Genomic DNA, 24054 nt, shown 5'->3' with positions numbered 1-24054 from the left:
TAGAAAGCATTTAGAGCAAAGTGCACAGAGGCTCTAAGCTGTTAGCAAATGAATAAAATATATTTAGTGCAAAGTGCACAGAGGCCTAAGGCCTGAAGCTAATGCGCAAAATGTACGTAAAACTGACCACACTACAACCCAACCCCATGCCACGCATGGTCTTTGGCCGTGCACGGAGGGGTTGGGCTCTCTGTGAACAACCTGCTGTACTGTCCCCCTCCCTGGCCTATTTGAGCTTCTAGCTCACTTTACATACATGTAGTAGTTAAAAAGGAGACCAATGCGCTCTGTTCTCAACAGCACATGACGATATAAAAACACTAATCACAGCTACTACATAACGTATTGTGCTCGAAAGAGCAACTATGCAAACACCTCCAGCAAGGATTTCAGATAACTTTTGAAGGTGGAACTTCAGAGAGAGCCCACATGCTTTCCCTCGTCCAAGTGAAAAAGATTTCAATGATTTTAACTTAACAGAAGTGACGCTTCATCTGAGGCACCTGCTTTGTTTATATTTGTGAATGCTTCCCGTTGTGGTTTGATTTCTATGAAATGAACAGCAGTGCCAGAATGCATTTCAACCTGCTTATTTACCTAAGAATAGGCCACAGTTTAGCACAAAATGTCTACCCAGCTAGAGTGCTTTGTACTGGGTAGTTAGTAACTGCTACCTCATTGGGTAAATGTAAAGTCATACTCTACACTATAGCTGTGTAAAGGACGCTAAGGTAATGTCTCCAGTGACATTGTGTATCTGTAATGTTGGAAATGTGATAATTCCTTGAGCGATAACATGAATCCTGGTGTTCATAGAGTTCAATCCCCACCAAACAAGGGTACTCCCTCCTAATTATATTCTGTAAGTGCTTCTTTGTTTGGTGGAGATGTCCTCATATTCCATTGCTTCAGGGAGTGCGGGGGAGCCTGAATGCCACCACAGTCACTACCAACTTCCAAGTGTCCGCATGTGACCCACTCCAATTTACATTAACAAAAGCATGCCCTCAGAACCTGGAGGGGCTTAAAAAAAAAACAAGCGCAGGAGCCTACATTTTTTTTTCCCCTCAGATTCGCAGATCCTCTGTGATTTTCAGTGAAAAAAAAAAATATGTTTTTTTGGCTGGGGGGGTGGGGGGATTGTGGGGGGAGGGGTGTCCCTGGAGACCCCAGCACCAGAGCTAAGGAATGGGGTAGTCCTACCCTGCCCCTTTTACATTTTTTCAAAATGTTTTGAGAGTCAGCTGAGCCCGAGCCCCAAATGCCTGCCAACATTTCCTGGTTGAAGTGTTGGCAGCCAATGAGATATCTCTGGGATCCGCAGAGCATTGGCATCCCTAGATATACAAATTTCTTTTTCCTTAAATACCTCCAAAACTACTGAACCGAGGTACACCAAATAACAAAAAGCATGACCAGTGCACCAAGATGTAGCTTCCTGCCAAATTTGGTGTAACTCCATTCAGCGGTTTGGGCTGTAGTAGCATCTAAAAGCCCTATGGGAAAATGCATGGGAAAAACACATTTTGGGACCCCCTTTTACTCAGCCCCCACTTGACAAATCACTTCAAAACTTTCTAGACAGCAGCTGAAGTGAGTGACATGCTAGTTTTAGAAATTTTGTGAAGATTTGTCAAACACCGCCAAAGTTATTAGCAAAAGAAAAAATGCTTTTCCTATGGAAACTAGGTCCTAGCTATAACTACCTACTGATGACCACCAGTAGGTAATGTATATATCTATATACAAATTACAGAGTGGCTGTAGCCACCCTGTAGATATATGTAGGGCGACCAGAGAGAAGGAATTTGGGGATTTTTGTTCATTAATAACTTTGCACCCATTTAACGAACATCTGTAAACTTTTGCAGACCTGCTGCACCCCTTTATATGTCAGAATGCTTAAAGTTTTGTGGTGTTTTGTCAAGGGGGTGAAATGAAAGTATCAGTCAGTCAAACAACTTTATTTTGGCTACAAGAGCCACAAAAGCACAGCAACAATAAATAATTACACAGAATTAAATAAAATATGTCTATAAAACATGTACAGTACATGTGTACGAATAAAATTATAAAATTAAATAGGAATAAGAATTTAAATAAAAGTAAAGATTGAATGCACTCCCAGGGTAAGTCTAACATTCTTGCTAACACTATTATATTGGTAAAAACTTCCCTCTGGCAATACAGCTTGCCCCAAGTAATTTGGCAACAGCAATCACTAACATAGGTCGAGTGTCTGATCTAAGAATTCGAAGAGCTAAGTCGGACCTGCACACACCCAGCTGTCTACAAGCCAGGGTCAACCATTTTCTGCGTGGAGCAGTGTATGCAGGGCAGACAAATAGGACGTGGGGGAGGTTTTAAATGGGGGCTTTACAAGCTGGGCAGATTGTTGCTTCGTTATGCGACCAGCGTCTAGTGAATAGTCTTAATGGCAGGGTGCAAATACAGAACTGGAAGTACAACTTCCTCTCTCTTGGCACTGTGATTATGTCCCAGAAAGCCTTGTATTTGCACATCTCCTTTAGGTTAGTGAAGTCACATGATAGTGTAGAGTGAAGAGCAACCCTCGTGTCTTCAGAGTCTGCCATGTGCCAATACAGTTTTTTAAGATCACTTTTGGAGGGAAATGAAGTAGTGGTTGGGGAATCCCACAGTTCTCTGAGCCCAGGCGAATAAAGTAACCCCTTGATGTATCTTAGCCAGGGGATACTATGGGAATGGTCAGCTTCTAGGATGACCTGCAGGGCTGTAGTAAAGGAGGCGAGCTCCAGGGTGGCCCAAAGGCACCGCCAATACAAGACGTAGACGTAGGCGGGCTTTGTGGTCAATGCGTTTCATGCCTAGGTCTTTAAAAATGGGAAACAGTGGAGTACTCAGCGGGAGAGACACTAGATTTCGTAAGAAGTTATTTTCAGACACCTTTATTTCTTGGGCTTTGGCATAGCCCCAGAGTTCAGCCCCATAAAGGGCTGAGCTTACTGCCTTGGTTTCATATATCCGGATCGCGGGGCGTATTGGTTTGGTATATGAAAGGTTAAAGTCCTTTATTAAGACCCCCGTTATTTGCTTTAGCTTGAGTGCTTGCTTTGCAATATGGGAATTCCAAAGCATTTCTTTTCTGTTATCATTATTCCCAGGTAGCTAAAGGTGTCAACCTTTTCGAGTGGAGTTCCCTCAAGAGTGAACTTTCCTCTAAATGATCTGTGTGGATTGAGTGTCATCAGTTTAGTTTTAGAGGCATTGATTTCAAGTCCCCTTGTGGAGCAAAATTCCTCAAAACACGCAAGGAGTTTACGTCATCCATTTGGGGTCTTGGATATCATCAATGTATCGTCTGCGAAGAGCAGAACCAGAATTTTCTGTGTGCCTAGTGATGGTGCATCAGCCTCCAATTTAAGTAAAGAGGGGATGATATCATTTATGTACAGGGAGAACAGGGTGGTGGCAAGGACACACCCTTGCCGCACACCCCTTGAATTCTGTCGGTTAACTGCCGCCTATCGTCCCACCTGACACATGCATAGTTTCCCTTGTGGAGCCGAGTTAGTAAAACAAGAATGTGCTCAGGGATTCCCATTAGGGAAAGAACATCCCACAGCTTGTTACAGGATACTAAATGGAATGCGGATTTCAAGTCCACAAAAGCAACGTACAAGTTCCCTTTGCCAATAAAAACCAGTATAAGAGCAGGAATCTAAGGGCTTGCTCAATGGTAGATATTTTATTTCTCGAAAACCTGCCTGGAGGGGACTAAGAATATCGCGTTCTTCCATTCAGTCTTGAATTTTACCCAGATGGCAATGACAAAACACTTTCTGTACACAGTCTATTAGGCTAATAGGCCTATAATTGCTGGGGAGGCTTTTGTCGCCCTTTTTAAAAATGGGGATAATGATGGCCCCCTTCCAAGACTCAGGGATTGGTGACCCAGATGCCATTACATTTGCTATAATGGTAATATATCTTCACCAGACAGCTATATTGGTTAAGAATAGATCTGCTGGGACACCATCTGCTCCAGGTGCCCTGCCCATGCTGTAGGGAGCCTAAGGAGTATGCTATGTCTGCTTGGGAAAATAGTTGTAACACTGGAGGGGTAGGTGTGAGAGTGATAGATGAGCAAGTGTCCTACTGTCGAGCAGTAGAACTATCATGGTTGTAAGAATATAACCCACTGAAGTGATCTACCCAGTCCTTTGGTGCGATATTAGTTATAATGTGCAGACTGCTATTTGCTGGGCCGCGCACTGCCAGGGACCAAAATGTGCTGCAGTTCCTCTCTTGTGCAGTGTCACTAAGTGTAACCCACCACTTCTCGTCTTGTTCACGTTTAGCTTTGTTAATGGCAGATTTGGGAGATTTTCTGGCTAGGCTAATTGCTTTTACATCCTTGGATTTAATGCGTTGGATTGAATGCTTGCTTGAGAGGCGACACTCTTTATTAAACCAGCAATGCCTACCCTTAGGCCTCTTACTATCAGGGGCTGCATCAGCCGAGAAGAGGGCCGTGATACCCTTGAAACATGTAATGTGAGTTATGCTTACTTCCTCATTAGTGTATATAGAACCCCCTCTAGGGACGTCAATGCGGTCCTTAAGGTGTAATTGGCAATGTCAATGAGTGTTTGTCGAGCCAGAACCTGGTTCCACTTAAGGTGGCGTTTGTCATTGACCAAACTAATCCCCTTTGGTGCTTTAGCCGTGTTGTTAATTATAGGCAGGTGGCTGCCAAAGCTAACAAGTAGGCTGAAAGAGGATTATGGTCACTTTCTGATCTCTCGACAACCATCATGTCAATCACCAAAGGTGATAATCTTACGTCGACTAGACAATAGTCGATTCTACTGGTGTGGTTAACTTTGTTGTACGTGTGACAGCCCTTTACATCTGACTTGGTCCTACCATTTAGTGCCCTAAGTCCAAATTCTATGGTCAGTGATTTTACATGAACAGCAACTTGGGACCACCTTTTGATGGGTAGGATATCCAGGGCAGGGATAGCCCATGCCTGGTCCTTCTCGTGAGTGGACCCAAGAGAATCCCAGTTGAGAGGTTCAAATGTGACGTTAAAGTCACCTGCCACAATGATTTTGTAATGTCGGGGACAGTTTTGCAGAAAAGTCTCCAGGGTTGAGAGGGTTTTAGAAACCCGTCCCCCCTTCCAACCCCTCTGGCATGGATGTTAAGTAAAATCACAACTGCATCAGCCCTGAATGATAGTCGAAGACCTAGCAGATCGGTGGGGTCAATTGGTAGCTGTACTATGGGGCAGATTAGTGACGTTCTGGTACAGATGGCTAGACCCCCAGAGGGCCTCCCCCTGGTGCTGGCCATAACAGGAATATAAAAGTTGGAGTAGCCAGTTCGAAAGAGTTGATCGGTTGACCATCTCTCTTGAGAGAGACATATGTTGTGCTCATCAATAGAGGAAGTGAAGGACGGAAGGTGAAGGGTAGATCTCAGGCCTGCCACATTCCACGAGACAGTTCGTACCCCAGTGGTTGAATGGACAACTCTGTCTACTGATGTATTTGAGGATTTGGGTGCCAAGGTGGAGTTTAGCAAGTGAGGTCGGTTAGAAGGAGAGGGATCATCCTCACTGTTGTCCAGTTGATGCAGATTTGAGTTATAGTAAGCATCTATGGGACCTGACCTGGTCCTAGGTGAGGTATTCTCGTACTTTTCTGTCTGTAATGAGTGTGAGTCACAGGGGAAAGAATGTGCAATGTTGTCATGGCCGTGCAATAGATCAAAGGTGGACTGGTGGGTTCTGTATGGAGGAAGATCGTGGGTGCTTGCAGGGGCAGTGCTGGGGGCTACAGCCAGACCGGGGACAATTGTTTCATGTGAGCCAGGGGGAGGCTTAACGTGTGTTTCAAGTGATACTCTAAGTCAATCATTCTCGCTAAGAGCAGATGGTTTGCCTGATGGGCCATGGATGGGGCGGGCCATACAATGTTCAGGTGAGCTAGGATATTTAAACTGGATACAGGATTGCTCTGGAGCACTTGTCCTTGCATCTAGGGCCACCAGGTTGTCCACCATACTCCTATCCTTGAATGTCAACTATAAGATGTCAAAGTGAGTGCAAGGGTCGGGCCTTCTTACTGCATCAATTATGTCCTCTTGGATTACAGAGTAACAGCCTCCTACATGGAAATGAATTGCCTTGTTTTTGATAGAATCTCCCCCTTCTCTGGGTGCCAATGGGTGTAGCTTAGGAACATTTACCATTAGAACAGTCCTTGTGGATTGGAGTCGGTCAATGATGTGTTTAGCTGTGTATTTAGGGACAATATTGCTTGTAGGTTCTGTAATTGGATAGCAGGCATCCAGTGCATTCCCTGCGCTTAAACTAATGTGGGAGGTGGGCTGATCAGATTCCTTTATCTCGGCATTAGCTAAGAATTTGTCAGCACAACCATTTGCTTACGTTGTGGGCAACTTCATTGTGGTACCTAAGTGGTATGGTGAAAAGAAAAAAGGGGTCCCCAAATGGGCTTGAAATCCAATGCATTTTCCATAGAGTTTTGCATTTTGCTTAGTGCAAAAACCATCAGCTGGATTTTTCTGAAATTTAACAGTATTGCATAGTGGGGTGTGTGTGTAAATGATTCTTTGGTGTAGTGCAAGTAGGATAAGTAAGTGTTAAGTTATACGTTTTTTTAGCTACAGCTGTGGCCATAGTAGCACCGCATAACATCCTCGGTACATAGCAATGGCAGGGGATTATCTTATTGGTTAATGTGTACTTTTTAAAAACCCTATAGCATCCATGTTGTTTTACATACCACTTTTAGTGTGTATTGCAATACACCTTAAAATTATGTTTTAAAAAACAGTTTAGCCTTGTAATTATACTGAGGCCAGTATTGTTGTGATATGTAGGCAATAAAGTTTGGAAATGTGTAATGTTTTTTTAAAGTTTACGGAGTACTGCAGTATGGCCGTGTTAGTCTCTAGAAAGTACAGAGGTACTGTAAAAGTATTTATCTAAACCAACCCATGTATATTCATATTTACTCATGCTCTTCTTATGTTGGCTCTTTTATAATAAGTCTGTACTTTGGATTTACATGTGCTGTAGAAGGAGTTGGTGGATACCATTAATGAAGCTGTTATTGCCAGTTGCTGTAAAATGTAAAACATCTGCACAAAGAAGGGACATATTGGAAAAGATAATGATGAGGTGATAGATGGAAGTATTATGATCTCTTAGGAAGGCAGACACTGTTTATTTTAATTTGTCTGCACGTTTTTTCATACTTTGCCACATTTTGAACTGAGTACTTCCATTTTATCCTTTGGCAAATATTAGAATACACAGTGAGGGGGGCAATATCATTACCTCCACAATGAAAACTTATAAAAGGGGGATGCTAACACTTAGTTAGTGATGACATGAGAGGTAGGATGTTATTCCACCTTAAACCTCTTTCAGCCATCCATGTGATCTCAACATTTGCCACACCTACATTATGCTCAATTCATCTCTTCTTGGCGTACTCTCCAGCCCAGAATACATAACTGTCCAGTTATCCACATATGGACCATTTTCTTTGAACAGAACCAAATACCTTACGCAAAAGGAGAGTTGAGAAGTACATCCCACCACACGTCTTCCCAGGGAAAATCTATATATGTATGGAGGAGGCAATACATTTAGGTAGTACTCTGTGAGGTTTCCTTTGATGAATATGTAACTACAAGGGGCATCACCCTGCTCCCAGACATGAGGTATGAGATCCTTTAATTATGGGTCCTTTATAACTGACAGATATTTAAGTAGGTCCTGTGTGATTACAATATCAACAATCACGAACTTAAATTATACCATATAACTTCACACTTTTTAGTATTAGGTTTTACATGGATCAACAGCCTTGATGAATGCCCTTCACCTGTATAGGTTTACAAATGGGCAGTATCATGTTGGTTTAGCCATAGACGAGTGGAGTTATTATACTCAAGCTCATCCTGTCTTGTTTGGTTTTAAATAATTTCCGTGGATACCAAAATAAAGCTTAAGTACCAGTAATCCACTAGGTAGTTTTAAGCATCTGGATTCCTTTATTGTCCTGCAAATGTTATATAAGAGCTCCCTCTGGTAGGTCCGATCCAGATGGTTGAGTCTGCCTTTGTGACATTGGTATACGAGGGTGGGAAGGGGTGGTCTATGATGAAGCATGACACTTCTAAGTGTGTGAGACCACTTCTTCCATAAAGGAAACCTTCCCTTTTCTTTATCATGAACAGAGGGGTTTAATAAAGAATCAATTAGTTCTTCTTCTCAGTAGGGGTGGCTTTTTTTTAAATCTTGTTTTCAACCTTGGAGCCTGGCTCACGTGAAGATGGCCGCGACCAAAATGAGCTCAGTGGATCCAAAATAACAATTCCTGAAATCCCGACATAATCCGGCAACATCGTGCCCCAAAAAAGGTTTGAGGGTCCATGCCAGCTGCTGATGAATGAGGCCCCAAGAAACTCGGAACGGCCCTGAGGGCTCCTGCGACGGGAGAAGGCGAGCCACGTCCGGGACACATTGGGCCCAGGTACATGGCAGACTTGCTCGGGGGCCGTCCACGGTCCCGCAGCTCCGGGTGTGAGACAGTGACTGGCTGGAGCAGGCCGGGGCGGAGGGCTGCATGGCGACGGGCGGTCCCCTGAGCAGGACTGCCGAGTGCCTAGGCCCCAGTGTGTGCTGCACAGGCAGAGGGGCGTGTGAGCGGCAAGAGGGGTCCCAGACCCTCTGATCAGGACTCAAGGAGTGGTGGAGAAATGGTTTGCCACCTGGGTGAAGCAGTAAGAGGGGCCGGGAGAGTAGGGGTGACAGGCTGGAGCGGGCCAGGGCGGGGAGCTGCGGGACCGTGGATGGCCTCTGAGCAAGTCTACCATGTACCTGGGCCCAGTGTGTGCCACCGGGACAGAGGAGCCCATTAACGGTGAATGGAGTCCCTGTCCCTCTGGCCCAGGGCCCGGGTGTAAGAACGAGTGACAGGAGCCGCAGAGGCCGACCTGGTCCCCTGGAGGGAGCGGTAAGAGGGGCTGGGCGAGTGACAGTGGCCGGCTGGAGTGGGCCAGGAATGGGGGCTGTGTGGCGAGCAGAGCTGGTGAGGACAGGCAAAGTAAAGAACAGGCGAGTTGCGGAGCCTGAAGCGGAGACGGGGATGCTGCGCTTGTGGCCCTTCGCCCCGGCCCCTAGTGAGGGGCGCTAACTATGATAGATGGCTTGCAATAGGGGGGAACCTGAAATCCTGCAACCGGGCTGAGTGAGGAAGAACGGCCGGGCCCTGGTCCACAGTGGGGGCAGGCCTGTAAGAGGGAGCACATGTCCCATTAAAAGAGACAGTCAAGGGAAGGGGGTGCTGCAGTGAAAACATTCCCGGATGGGGAGACTCGTGAGGACCAATCCATCTGAAGCGAAGAGACCTCAGGGAAGGAGTGCAAGTGGGGGGGCCTGAGAAAGACAACTTAGCTCAAGGTGGAGACAGAGGGATACAGGAGGTAAAAGGGACAGATGGTCCAAAGGGGCAAGGCAGAGACCTGATTTGCCGCATACCATGGTGAAACCCAAAAACCAAGGCCACCTGCAATCTAACAAAATGGACAGTTATGCAATTGCTATACAGGCCCCAACCTCATCAGGACAGGACTCATCCAGAGTGGGGGCAATAGAACCCTCCCTGGGAGCTATGATGAAAGCAATCTCAGATCTCAAGACCACTTTAGAGCCCAAGTTGGACGCAGTAACAGCAGACGTCTCCCTGCTGCGTGTTGATCTACAGAAGATGACAGATAAGGGTCACTCAGGTCGACCTTCAAGAGCTTAGAAGAGCAAGTGCAAATTCTTACTGTGCAGCAGACAAGACTGGTGGCCAAGCTGGAGGACCAGGAAGGCAGAGCAAGACAGAACAACAGCAGGGTGGTTGGGGGTCCAGAAGGGGCAAGTGTGGACCTCTTTCTCTGAGACATTATACTGAAATCCCTCTGCCCAAAGCGATTATCAAACTTCTTCTCTGTGGAAAAGGCGCACTGGGCACCGATTCTGCCTCCAAGGCCGGGGGCTCCCCCAAGAACAATCATTGCCAGAATCTTCAATCACTGAGATGCCATTCTACAGGTGGCTTGCACACTTGCATTACGAAAATGCTATCATTAGGTTTTTTACAGACTATACATTTCAAGTCCAGAAGCTGCATCATAGTTTCAATGACGTTAAAAAAACACTGCAAGCTAAGGAATTCAAAAATATGGTGCTCTTCCAGCAAAGATCTATGTAATAGTGGAGGGCAAATACTGATACTTTACCTCGCCAGCGGATGAGTGCGACTGAATTGAAGGCTAGCGGCAGGGAGGTTGGCGAGACCATGAGAAAGGGAAAGGTGCACACATGAGACCCCAGAGGCAGGCTGGCTCCTCTGGACCACCCCAAGACCATGACCCCCCAGGAGAAATGGAAAGGGGAGAGCCCTAGAATTAAGCAGTTTAAAGATTGTGAGGCGGAGTCCTCCGGGGGTGACATGGTACCAGAATCAAAAAGAGCCCCTGGGGAGAGGAGCCTATAGTAAGACCCAAGCAAGGCTCTTCCTAGGAGGGAGGGCATATAAGTCCAGAAAGACTGCACAGCCCCAACAGGTCATACAGAGGAGCTCAGAAAGTGGATGATAGCGGGCAGTATGTTGCATGATAAACTGACTGATCAATACCAACAGGAGTGACTTATCGGGACAACATTTGGCATGTCTGGGCAGAGCCAGCCAACCTTTATCACATTCAATGTTCAGTTGGGGCATCAGGCACTATCCAAGTTGGGGGGGTGGGCAGTTCTAAGTCTATTAAACACGGTAGCAGGGAGGGGGTATGACGGGGAAAGTGATCCTGTCGACGAAGAAGGAGGATCAGGGCCGGCAGGATGGTGCCCCAGGGGGACTACACAGAGCAATGAGTGTAGACGTAGGCACGCAGGCAAGGACATGGGGAAAAAGCCGGAAGCGGATGCAAAGAAGGAGGAGGGAGAAGCTGCCGAGGAGGGAGAGAAAAAAACACCAATCAAGAGGAGGAGAGAGACTTCGTTAAGCAGGGGGCAAGCGTGACCTGCGGTGAGGAGGAGAACGCGACCTCGAAGTAGGACAAAAATAATAGCCAAGAGGAGGAGGAAAGAGCGACTGGAGAGGAGAGAGCAGGAGGGGAAGCCAAAGGAACCAACCACACGGAGGAGCGACGCAGTCCCCAGAGCCAGGACCCAGAAGCCCACCACTTCCCCTGGGGGATGTGGCTATCCCAGGTACGTGCCCGACTGCAGGATTTGGCCCCAGCAATATTAAGAAGGGGAAAACGAAAGTGGGAGAGACAGAGAAGGAAGGGGGAATTCCTACAGAAGAAAATAGGAAGGGGCAGTATTAAGCCCACAAATACTCACTGGGACGCATGCTGGTTGGTGCACAATTTCAATCACCACGTATGAATTCAAGTTTATTTTTATTGTGCACTAAGTGTTCACCCTCCTCACTAGATATCCACCCCCCTTACTCAATCTAATTTGTTTGGTTTTATAAGAAACCCATCACTTCCAGATCAATAGACTTACTTGTCATTGGCCTTTTCTCTTTTCCTTCTTGTGTTCCATGCAACCGAGCGCTGAAGACCGAAACCACCTGAGAAAGAAAAAGGGAAACAAGAAGCAGAATAAAGTTACAGACTTAAATTAGAAGTGTGCATCTATAAGAGTCAAGACAATAAAACCGTTCAATAAATATCATTTTCACAAACCTATGTTTGTCTATTAGCCTACACAATTCTAAGAATCTCCTGGAGTAAATAGGGACCTCCCTGGAAATCCTCTTACAGGGGGATTTAGCAGGGAGGATGGGATGTTCACTAATTTTGCAGCAGTTGATGTTTGCCTAACGAGGGCTCCGGAATTCGGTACTCAAGGCAGGATGAGAACCATGGGAGGGAGGTCAGTATACGGAGGCCAATAGCATCAGATTAAGAAAATATTGGACCCGACATGACAACCACTAAGTCTTTGCGATTAAAATCATGATGTGGAACATAAATGGCCTAGGCAATAAAATTAAATGCAGTATCTCAAGAGACGTACATCAGACTTAGGCCCTCATTATGCAATTGGTGGTAAATGCCGCTTACCACCACGCTGACGCCCGCCAACATACCGCCACAGTGGCAAATATCCGTTAGCCATATTATGACACACACACACCAATCCAACAGCATACAGCCACATACACAAATCTTCCAGCCCAAAGGTCAGTGATAATGTGGCAGGTACCAAAACCCATACGGTGACACCAACAGAACAACACCAACCACATTATGAGCCATGAATCATTGGCAGTACATACCGCTGTGCTCAGAATAGACACCCACAAACAAAACAACACCACATTGGCCAATATTAAAAACACACACCTGACACTCATACACACACCACACCCACAGCACTATAAACCATACACCCACATTACCCACAAAACCTTACGAATACAAAGCATTGCCACCAGACTGACACCAAGACCACTGCGACAACTAGACACACACCGCATACACCCATACATCCGTCACGCACCCCACATCACACACCCCACCACATTACTCAACACACTCTCACCAACACACACCACACAACACCCATTTCCCCACAAAGGCACACCTGTATCACTGATGAGGAGTTAAGGGTCATGGTGGAGGAACTTGTCAGGGTAAAGCCACAGCTCTTTGGAGCACAGGTACAGTAGATATCTATTGCAAGGAAGATGGAGCTATGGCGGAGAATCGTGGACAGGGTGAACGCCATGGGACAGCACCCAAGAACAATGGACGACATCAGGAAGAGGTGGAACGACCTACAGGGGAAGGTAAGTTCCATAGGAGCAAGACACCAGCCTGCCATAGAGAGGACTGGCAGTGGACCCCCACCTCCTTCCCCACAGCTCACAGCATAGGAGGAGCAAATCTAGGCAATACTGCATCCTGAGGGACTCACTGGAGTAGCCGGAGGACTGGACACTAGTAAGTCAACATTTACCACTTATCACCCCCCATACCTGCATGCCAACACAACCCCTCCCCCTCACTCCCATCACTCCACTCCATCCCACATACTGCACCTATACATATGACTAACACTAATGCCAGACCCTGTATGCAATACCAATGCATGAACAGCCCTCCCAGCCATGCATGGACATCCATCACCAAAGCATGCACAGCATAGGGAAACTACCAATCACACAATACATCACCACACAATCAAAGGTGGCAGGGCAACACCAATGAAAGAGGGGAAGTCAAGGATGTACAATATGTCATACACATGAAGCATAATACATCACTTACATCCCCACAGGTACCCCAGCCAATGTCAGTGGCGAGGAGGTGCCACAACTATCCATTTTCCCAACAGAAGATGCCCCCAGTGATGACAGTAACTCTGGACTGCAGGATCTGGATGACCTACCTGGCCCATCAGGGACCACTGGACAGCCGGTCACCCAAGCTCACTCACAGACCACCACAAAGCCTCCCCCTTCAGTATCCAGCACCACTCACCCAGCGTACCCACACCTCTGTCCCCAAGACATGTCAATCAGCAGTGTGCCCACCTGTACATGGAGCCCAGTCCACACCTCGCCCCCAAGACAATCAGGGAACTGGGAGTGGCAATGGGCACACCATTCAGGGAACAGAGGCACAGGCCAACAGGGACACTGGAAGGACTGCTGTGCGCCGGGGGAGGACAGGACCAGGGAACCAACTCTCCAGGAGGCACTCTCCGAGATCCTGGGAGCCTACCAACATTCCCCGGACACGATGGGCCAGATGCTTGACAATGTGCAGGAGAACAGGCGGCTGCAGGAGGGACAGTATCAGCGGATCAGGGAGGACTTGCAGGCCATCAACACCACCCTGATCTCTATAGCAGGGGTGCTGGCAGACATGGCCAACATCATGAGGGTGGCAACAGCACACCAGCGGGCCCCTACCACTAGCCAGTCCATTGACCAGCCCTCCACTTCCGCTAGTGGACAGGAAGCCCCGCCACAGGACCCACAGGCCACCAGCACCCCTCCCCCTGCAGAAGGTAAACCACCCAGCAAACATTCCCTGTGACCCAGACAGAAGCCAGAGACACTTGCCAAGACCCATGCCAGGAAATGAGACTCTTCTGATTGTCCCCCTTGTGTCCCAGTCAGTCACCTTGTCCACTTTGAACTGCTGTTGCTCCCCTTTCAATGGCCCCATGGACACTGCACCTGTGCTACAAACAGACTGGAACAATACTCTGGACTTTCCTCCATCATCACCCCATTCCATTGCAGTTTCCCCTAAATTTCTTGGCACTACTATAAACACCCTTGATCACAACTCGACTACTCGTATTTTATGTGTTGAAAATGTGTATTTATGGAAACAGTCACATCTATTGCAAACTAACTGTACACTGTGAGAGCATAGAAATAATGACCTGTAGCTGGCTGTAGTCAGCACATCAGTACACTTGCTATATCACCAACATCTGTAAAATGACCAACCATAGGTGACAGTAAGTAGAGGTAAAAGGAAGTTAATGCCATCACGCTACAGCCACACAGAATACACCAATAGTCATAGAAATGTGAAGTTGCACTGTCTCACCTGTGTGTCATTGGAAGTACTGACAGACAACTGATGTTCTGTTGTCCTCATCCTCATCCTCAGCATCTTCATCCTCACTGTCATCAGGGTCTACTGCTGCCACAGGGGTATCGCCTGTCTCTTCCTCCTGCAGAAAGGGTACATGGCATCTGAGGGCCAGGTTGTGCAACATGCAGCATGCCACTACTATCTGGCAGGTCTTCTCAGGTGAGTAGCACTGGGATCCACCTGTCAGATGGAGGCACCTGATTCGGGCCTTCAGGAGGCCGAAGGTCCTTTCGATGATCCGTCTGGTTCGCCCATGTGCCTCATTATATCGTTCCTCTGCCCTTGTCCTGGCATTCCTCACAGATGTTAGCAGCCACAATAGGTTTGGGTAGCCAGAGTCACCTGCAAGTATTGAGGGACAACATTTAGCCACACGCAATCCTATAGGTTAACACCAAAGGCATACACTAAAATACAGTGGGTGGGGACCAAGGCTCACTTATTAGCCACACCCTGTGCCTCTGTAGTTGGGCCATCACATGTGGGATGCGCTATTCCTCAGAACAAAGCCATCATGCACTGACCCAGGATACTTAGCATTGATGTGGGAGACGTACTGGTCCGCTAGGCACACTATCTGCACATTCAGTGAGTGGAAACTCTTACGAATCCTGTACGCCTGTTCATTCTGGCGGTGTGGGGGGGACAAACACAATATGTGTACCATCAATCGCCCCAATAATATTGTGGATATGTCCCATTGCATAGAATACAGACTTCACAGTGGCCACATTTTCCACCTGGGGGAAAGCAATGTAGCTGCACATGTGTTTTATCAGGGCAGACAAAACTCTTGCCAGCACGATTGAGAACATTGGCTGTGCCATTCCTGCTGCCAAGCCCACTGACACTTGGAAAGAACCTGTTGCCTGGAAATGGAGCACTAATAGTACTTGCACAAGAGGGGGATCCCAGTTGGATGACGGATAGATGAGATCAGGTCAGACTCCAATTGGGCACACGTTTCTGTGATTGTGGTCCTGTTCAGTCTATAGGTGAGGAGAATGTGCCTGTCCTTCAGTGTAGCTAAGTCCACCAGGGGTCTGTTCATGGGGATATGTCTCCACTTCCTATTCATCCACAGTGGTAGGTATCTATGGGACACAAGAGTGAGTAGGCTGTCACAAATGGAACAACAAAACCACAACTGCAGTCCACGTTGTGCACTTATGTATCTGGACAGTGTTAATGGCGAAGTACGTGCCAGTCTAATCTGTGACACAGCAATTGTCGATATGACTGTTCCCCCCACCCTGAGATGGCGACCGCCTGTACTGTATGTAAGGACAGGTTGAAGTGAGATAATTCCACTGATGCTGGGCGTCGTGGTGACAGGCGGTCTTGCACCGCCGTGCAATTCGTCATTGGATAATATGGGGCTCTATGGAGTACAGTGGCCAATGGGGATCTACGCCGGCGGTGACGGTGTACACCACTGCAGACGTGACCGCCATTTTCTATCTGATACTTCACTTGTTTCCTGACCTTCAACAGGAGAACACCTACACTGTGTGTGCTGCTGTGACCTGTGTCTGGAACCTACCATGGCCCGTGTGACCGGGGAAAGGGCCCCAGACTTCCCTTTGGAGGAGTTGGAGCGACTGGTGGATGGGGTTCTACCCCAGTACGGACAGCTTTATGGGTCTACAGACCAACAGGTGAGTACACTTTGGGCATGATGCATGTGGGAATGATGCATGGAGATGTGTGTGCAAGCATCATGTATAGGGGGTAGGGGGGAATGTCTTGTGGCGGTGTACATGGTGTGCGCTGGGCTATGTGTGTGCCAGTGGTGATGGAAACGGGTATGGTGGGCCATTTCTGTGACAGGCTGGACTGTTTGTTTAATGGTGTTCTCCTGTCTGTATTGCCTCTGCAGGTCAGCACCCATCAAAAGAAGGGAATATGGCATGCGGACCCTGGGGGTCTATGGCAGGTGGAGCTCCTACTGTTGGAAACTGTGGGAGGACATGAGATGCTGGGCACGAAAGACCGTGGAGGCCCAGCTGGGGATGGCCTCCAAACTGGCGGTGGCCTACCCTGAGCTGGATGGGCGCTTGAGGGAGTCACAGCAGCCACAGGGGGGTGAGTACAGTGGGTATCATTATGGTGGGGTGGTATCCGGGTGGTGGATGTGCGTTAGTGGGTGCCCCTAAGGCCAGGCCAGACATTGCAGCGTGGGTCATCTGAAAGGTAATGGGTGTGTGGCAAATACAGGTAACCTAACTTGTTAGCAGTCCATTTCAGCCAGGGCATCATGGGTCCCAGGAGTGCTGAAGTTTGCGGTGTGTGCTCCTCATCTTGCCTTAGTGACTAGCCATATCACTGGTAGTGCAATGCATAATGCTTAAGCCTGTTCCCTGTGTGTCACGATGATGTGTATGCCAATAGTGGTGTTGGTGCAGTCATTGACCCACTGTTTCCTTTGTCTCTCCCCCCCTTTCTTGTTTTGTCATCCTGTCCTTGTGTGCATTAGCATCATCTGGTGGAGGAGCAGAGGCACTGGTGACGGAGGGAGCTGCATCCCACAGGACCCAGGAGGCAGAGTCCACAGACGCTGAGGGAACCAGTGGGACGGAAGGTGAGGGGAGCACAGACTCAGATACCTCCTCCGATGGGAGCTCCCTGGTGGTGGCAGACATCTCTGTGACCACCCCAGCTACATGTACAGCCACCACCCCGGTACCAGCACAGCCCTCCCAGCAGCACCTCACTGAGTTGCCTGTGCCCGCTCACCCAGGAGGGTGAACATCTCCTACGCCCCAGGCACCTCAGACCCTGCCCCAGTGAGCCCTGCTGCCCTGAGTGTGGAGGCTATTGACCTCCTGAGATTCACCTCTGTAGGGCAGTCAACCATTGTGAATGCCATCCAGGGGCTGGCATACCAGATGCAGCAATACAATAGATTCCTGGAGGGCTTTCACTGTCCATTGACGGGCCAACAGAAATCGATTCAGGCTCTGGCCTCCTCTCTGATGGCAGCCATTGTCCCTGTTTCTACCATCCCCTCCTCCATCTACCACTTCGCAGTCCCATTCTCCTCAATCCCAACCCATCCCAGCCACACATACAGACGAGCATGCACACAAGACAACACACAAGGCACAGGCAAACACAAGCACCACACTTCATCCCACAAGCACCCACGCCATCACCATAAGTTGCAGACACAACAACATCCATTGCCTCCACTGTCTTCCCCTCCTCCTCCTCCTCCTTCTCCACCTCCCTCCCAGACACGTCCACACTCACACCTGCATGCATTACATCAACATCCACCACCAGCATCACCACACCAAGAAGCACACACACCTCACTAGCAGACACCTCCACAACAGCCATGCACATGTTCCCTCTGTCCTCTCCCTGTGATGCCACGCAGACCGGTGGCACCCCACTCGCGGGCCACGGTCAGATCGGTGGACAGCCGTTTCTGCCTCCGGCCGCTTTTCAGTTTGCAATCTGTTTTTCGGGCTACAGTGCGACCTGAGATCTTTCCTTTAGGCTCGGTTTCTCGTGGCATCCACCTTTTGCCCCCTTAATTTCTCTTACCTGTTTGTTGCTGTTTTTCTTCTTCTCTTCTCTTCTCTTCTCTTCTTTTTCCCTTTTTCTTTTTGTTTCTTTTTGGCCATATTTTCTCTTTCCCAGAAGTCTGTATTCTTTCCCTACATGCTTTGCTTCCTATCTTATACTATTGTTATTTTTCCATTTACCTTTATGTGGCTCTTCCCAATCCAAGATGGTGTTTTTATTTCTTCCTGCATGTCACTTCCTGTCTTGTCAGTATTTAAGCACAGTTTGTCTTCTGTTCCTTGCATTGCAAACACTTCTGTTCCGGTTGTGTTCCTCGCTCCCGTATCCCATGATTTGGATTCTACCTTTTTTCCTGACTTCAGTTTTTGTTCCAGTCCTTTTTATGCCTCAATATTTTTTCTTTTCTTATCTTTCAGGAGTTCATAGATTAGAGGTTTTTCCCTGCTGTTTTTTTTTCCCCTCTGTGACTCCTTCTGGACGTTACAGCTTGCTATGTGTTTTATTATCAGCAGCACTGTGGCTACTGGAAAGGGTCACCCCTACCTTGGTCAACCTAGTACAAGAAATAAAACAGGTGGTGCGCAAAGACTGGCGGATTACTGCAGTAAGAAGCGTTCAAGTCATGACAGATTGCAACGCCAAACATTTCTACGTTGCTTTGTACCATGGAAGGACCACCTGAAGATGTAGTGGAAACAGCACAGTCTATGCTTCATACCGTCCAGCAACAGGCACAGGAACTACAATTACTGCGTACTGAAAATACTGCTCTAAGACAGGTGGTGCGCAGAGACTGGCGGATTACTGCGGTAAGAAGCGTTCAAGTCGTGACACTCCCACCCTGTCTGCCCCCCCCTCAATGAAGGACACAACCGCAAGCACTCACACACCCACCAGCCATCCAGCTCACATCAGCATACAGCCCATGCACCTGCACCCAAATCCAGCAGACATACACCTTCTACAACCACTCTCTCTACCTCCACTCCCATTACTCCTCCCTCCACATGCCCCACGTCCTTAAAAAGCTTTTCCTTGCCCAACTTGACCTCTTCCCTCCCCCTCCCCCTGTCCTGCCCGTATGAGGAGGGTACCAAAGACCCAGCCAAGCACCTCAGCCAAACATTCCACGGGGACAGTGGTGCACCACCTACTCATAGGGGTAAGGATACCACACCTCCATCAAAGAAGGGGAAGGAGCCTGCACCTCCATCGAAGAAGGGGAAGGATCCTGCACCTCCATCGAACAAAAGGAAGGAGCCTGCACCTCCAGGCAAGAAGAGGAAGGAGCCTGCACCTCCATACAAGAAGGGGAAGAAGCCATCCACCCCTGCCAAGAAGGGTAAGGAATCCACACCCCATGGAATGGAGGAGACGAGGCCCTCTACTCCAGCGGAGGCTGTCAGGTTGACACCTCCACCACCACCAGCCATCACAGGGCCCCCACCGCCAGCTGATGAAGTGCAACCATCAGCAATTGCATAGGCTGCCCATGAGGCACCTCCATCCACCACCACACTGCACCCATCAGCAACTGTAGAGACTGGCCAGGAGGCACCTCCCTCTGCCAACACACTGCAACCATCACCACCAGTGGATGCCATGTAGGCCAACCCTCCAGGGGCTGCTGTACCAGGGGCACCTTCCAGAACCAGTGGGAAAGTCACCCACCTGAGAGACTGCAGCCTTGCACTCCCCAGACCAGAGCAATGGGCAAGTTGCCCTCTCCCGAACCAGTGGGAAAGTGAGCCACTCAAGAGACTGTGGCCTTGCACTCCCCAGCTAAAAGAAATGGGCATGGAGCCCCATCCAGAACCAGCGGGAAAGTCACCCACCTGAGAGACTGTGGCCTTGCACTCCCCAGGACAGAGCAATGGGCATGGATCCCCATCCAGAGTCAGTGGGCTTGTTCCCGTATCCGGTTGAGGTGCTCCCCTCCCCCTGGAGGTGCTTGCCCATTTGGAAACTGATGCCCCTGCAGAGTACTATGCGGATGAAGTCAGGATTCGAGTTGGGCCTTAGACCCTGCCCTGTGGCCATGTGGGCCCTTTGAACATTGGACTGGGCAGTGTCCCTTTGTGTACATGTGTACATATCTGTTTCATTGACAAATCGATTATGTTTTTTAGATGTTAATTTGATTAGAATCACTTTCATCCATTTCTGTTGTCCTTGTATTATTCTGTCATGTATCGGGGGCAAACTGTTTCTTGTGTGCAGCTGGTTGTGTGTATGGTGTGTGTGTGTCGGGTGTGTGTTATGCATGTTTGTGTCACTGTCGTTTTCCTCCCTCAATCCCTTGTGTGCTAAGCGGCTGTACTCACCGTCGTTGTCTTCGTTGGGAAAACTTGCAGTTCGGGTTCCATGGAGGCGTTGTTCTTCCCTGTGCCTCCGATGGTGAGTCCTTTCTCGTCTGTGATGCGTTTCCACCAGGCTATTGAAGGCGTTGGTACCACCATTGAAAAGGAGGCGGTGTGCTGTGTCATATTTTGGTGGGTGGTACTTTGTCTTCCGCCTGGCTGTTGCCAGCTACCGCCGTGGTGACTGTTGTTTCCGCCCTGGCGGTTGGTGTGGTACATTGGCTGTCTATGGGAGTTATCACCACCATGGTCATAATTTGCTGGTACTTATCGCCAGCCTGTTGCCGGTATTACCACCACTTTATTACTCACCGCCAAGGTCATAATGAGGGCCTTAGTTTTCATACAGGAAACTCATCTGAAGGGCAATCACCATAAAGCCCTGGACAGAATGGGGTATTTTATGTTAGCAGATTCCGGCTTCACTGGTGCTTCAAGAGGGGTGGGAATCTTAGTAAGAAAGGCAGCACCATTTATTCCTGGTTCCATCTGGACTGATCCGCTAGGCAGACACCTTCCTGTGCGCATCTCACAAAAGCTTCTCGCCTCTACTTATTCACCCACCACTCAGCTGTAGGCAACTTCTAGGGTATGACCCATTTAGCGTGAGGTATTTCTGATCATTCTCCAGTTGAAGTTACACTGAGGGGAGCGATTAGGGACACAACTTAAATGCCCATACTAGATCCCTGGTGGTTGAGAGAGGAAGGTTTCTCCAAAAACATACTGGAGGGCGCAGAGCGATACTTTTCTGAAAATAGTAGGACAGTAGACTCAGCAAGTACACTCGGGCGGCATTCAAGACAGTACTCTGGGGCCAGACTCAGGCATTAATTGGGGGTCACAAAAAGGAGCAGAATAGTAATACGCAACACTGGAGAAGGAAATATGTGACTTGGAGTCAGAGTATCTTAAGGCCGGGACAGTTGACCCGCACAAATGCCACAGACTCTGATGTAAACAACAAGAAATGCAGGACCTAGGGACCAATAAGGCACCAGGTAGCTACGCAAAGGCGTCTTTACGAGGTTGGGGACAAGGCAAATAAATTGCTGACATGGCTGGGAAAAAGGGATAGAAGCAGGAACTCGATGTCGGAGATCTGTGATGAGAAGGGAGCACGACACTCAATGAGTGAGGCTATAGGAGAGGCCTTTGTCTCCGATTATGAACGGATATACTCTTCCCAGATGACCAATACATGAGAGCACTGTGAGGAGCTGCTGTGGGATCTCCCGTTGGAGGAATTGTCAAGGGGCAATCGGGAACTTCTAGCTCAGGAGATGACAATGGAAGAAGTACAACAGGCCTTGGGAGAGATTGCATCAGGGAAGGCAGTGGGCCCTAACGGGCTTCCGGTGGAACTCTTTGAAGGCACGAGGGATATAGTTGCCCCCCATATGTTGGAAATGTTCCAGGCAGTTAAGGGAGACGGGATTCTTCTAGGGGATCAGAGGCTCGCCACCATAATGGTCCTGCATAAGGAAGGCAAACCCCCAAAGTCCTGCAGCTTATATTATTTCATCTTCCTATTAAACCTGGGGGTCAAGGTATTAACAAAGATTCAGGTAAAAAGACTATGTCCACATATGGCCAAGCTAATACATAGGGATCAAACAGGTATGGGATCTTGCATACTACTGGGGTCCCAGGTGCGGAGGAGGCTGCGGTACTCTATCTGGATGCCAGGATGTCCTTCGACAGTATTGAATGCCCTTATGTCTACACTGTCCTAACCAGGCTGGGGTTTGGCCCTGGATTTTGTGCTTGGTTCATTTACTATATACTGGCCCACAGTCAAGGGTCAGAGTAAATGGGGTGTTGTCCCGCCCCTTTACACTTCATAGAGGAACTAGGCAGGGCTGCCCTTTATCGCCATGGCTATTTGCCCTTGCACTGGAGCCGCTGGCCACATGGGTATGCTAAGACCCCCTGGTATGGGGCATACCCGAAGGAAGTTGGTGGGAGGCCCAGATATCTCTGTACACCAATGATATTCTCCTATACGTCACAAAACACCCCACCAGTCCATAGATAGACTATTACATATTTTACTGCTTTTTGGAACATACTGTGGGTATCAGGGAAATTGGAAGAAATCCCTAGTCTTTCCTCTAATGGGCAGGGAGATCTCCCCACCAGAAAGGTGTTTGGTCCCAGTGACTACTGAGGGTTTTCCCTATTTGAGAATTTATGTGACTCTGCAGAGTTCCTTAGGAAGAACCTTTATCCAGAACCAGCTTGGGGCTGATGTCTCACATTGGCAGAGGCTCCCCCTGTCTCTGATGGGCCCTTCCCCACTATTTAAAATAATGTCCCTGCCTTGTCTGCTCTGTGTATTTCAGAATACCCGTTCAAAATGCCTCCTGACTTCTTCTCAAAGATAAATAGCGAGATACTCGAGCTCCTGTGGCAGGGAGGATGCCCACGGATATCCCTGGTTAAACTACAGAGAGGAGTATATGATGGGGTTTAGCGGTCCATAATATACAAATGTACTACTGGGTGGCCCAAGTACTCTCGGTGGGTGACTGGGTGTTTGCAGAGGTGGGGGAGCCCACTTACAGAATAAACAGGGAGGCAATGGGAGAAAAAGGATACCATTCTGTGCTATACTCCTGGAAAAGGGAGGGCCTACTCCCACCCCACACGCAGGCTGCGGTGAGTGTGTGGAGGGAGGCCACCAAATACCTGAGCTGGGATGGTAAATTGATGGACATGACTCCACTTTGATGTAGTGACCAACTAAATAAACTTTGCACTCTAAAGGGCTTCCGTAGTTGGGGGCTGCTCGGCATTGATTAACTGGGGGATATCTGGAAGGGTGGTTTGCTGACCTCTCTGGTGGGCCTACAAACTAAATATGAATTGGGGCTCTCTGAGAGCTTTAAATACATCCAGCTGGGCCATGCGCTTGGGAGGTATCTACATGTAGGGGAACAGATTCCTGACTTCTTCACGCTGGAGGACTGATTACTAATGGACCCTATGCTGGAGAAAGCGATTTTCCTAATCTATAGGAAATGAATGAATAACTCCCCTGAGCCCTGGCAGCCTCTCCAGGAGGCATGGGAGTGAGATGTAGGCCTAATTGAAGATGATGACTGGAAGGAAGTCCTCCAGAGCACTAGAGAGGTGGCAATACGGGCCAAGTTCCGCCTTGTGCAATTGCGAATCCTCCACAGGTCATAATATTCTAGACCCCTCCTGCACCGCATGGGCCATGGGGATTTAGACCTATGTAGAAGAGGGTGTGGTGGGGACATTTTTCCACATTCTATGGGAATGCCCGATAATACAACAGTTTTGGAAAAAGTGGTACATATCATGTCCCAAGTCACAGGACTCTCGATTCCTCTGGAGGCCCGGTGGTTGGTACTACAGATCTCAGGAGAGGACATCTGGCCAAGACATCAGAAGACTTGGCTAAGGCTAACGGCAGGGGTAG

This window comes from Pleurodeles waltl, chromosome 6 (assembly GCF_031143425.1).
Source record: "Pleurodeles waltl isolate 20211129_DDA chromosome 6, aPleWal1.hap1.20221129, whole genome shotgun sequence".
In the NCBI taxonomy this organism is placed as follows: domain Eukaryota; kingdom Metazoa; phylum Chordata; class Amphibia; order Caudata; family Salamandridae; genus Pleurodeles; species Pleurodeles waltl.
This window is presented reverse-complemented; position numbering follows the sequence as displayed.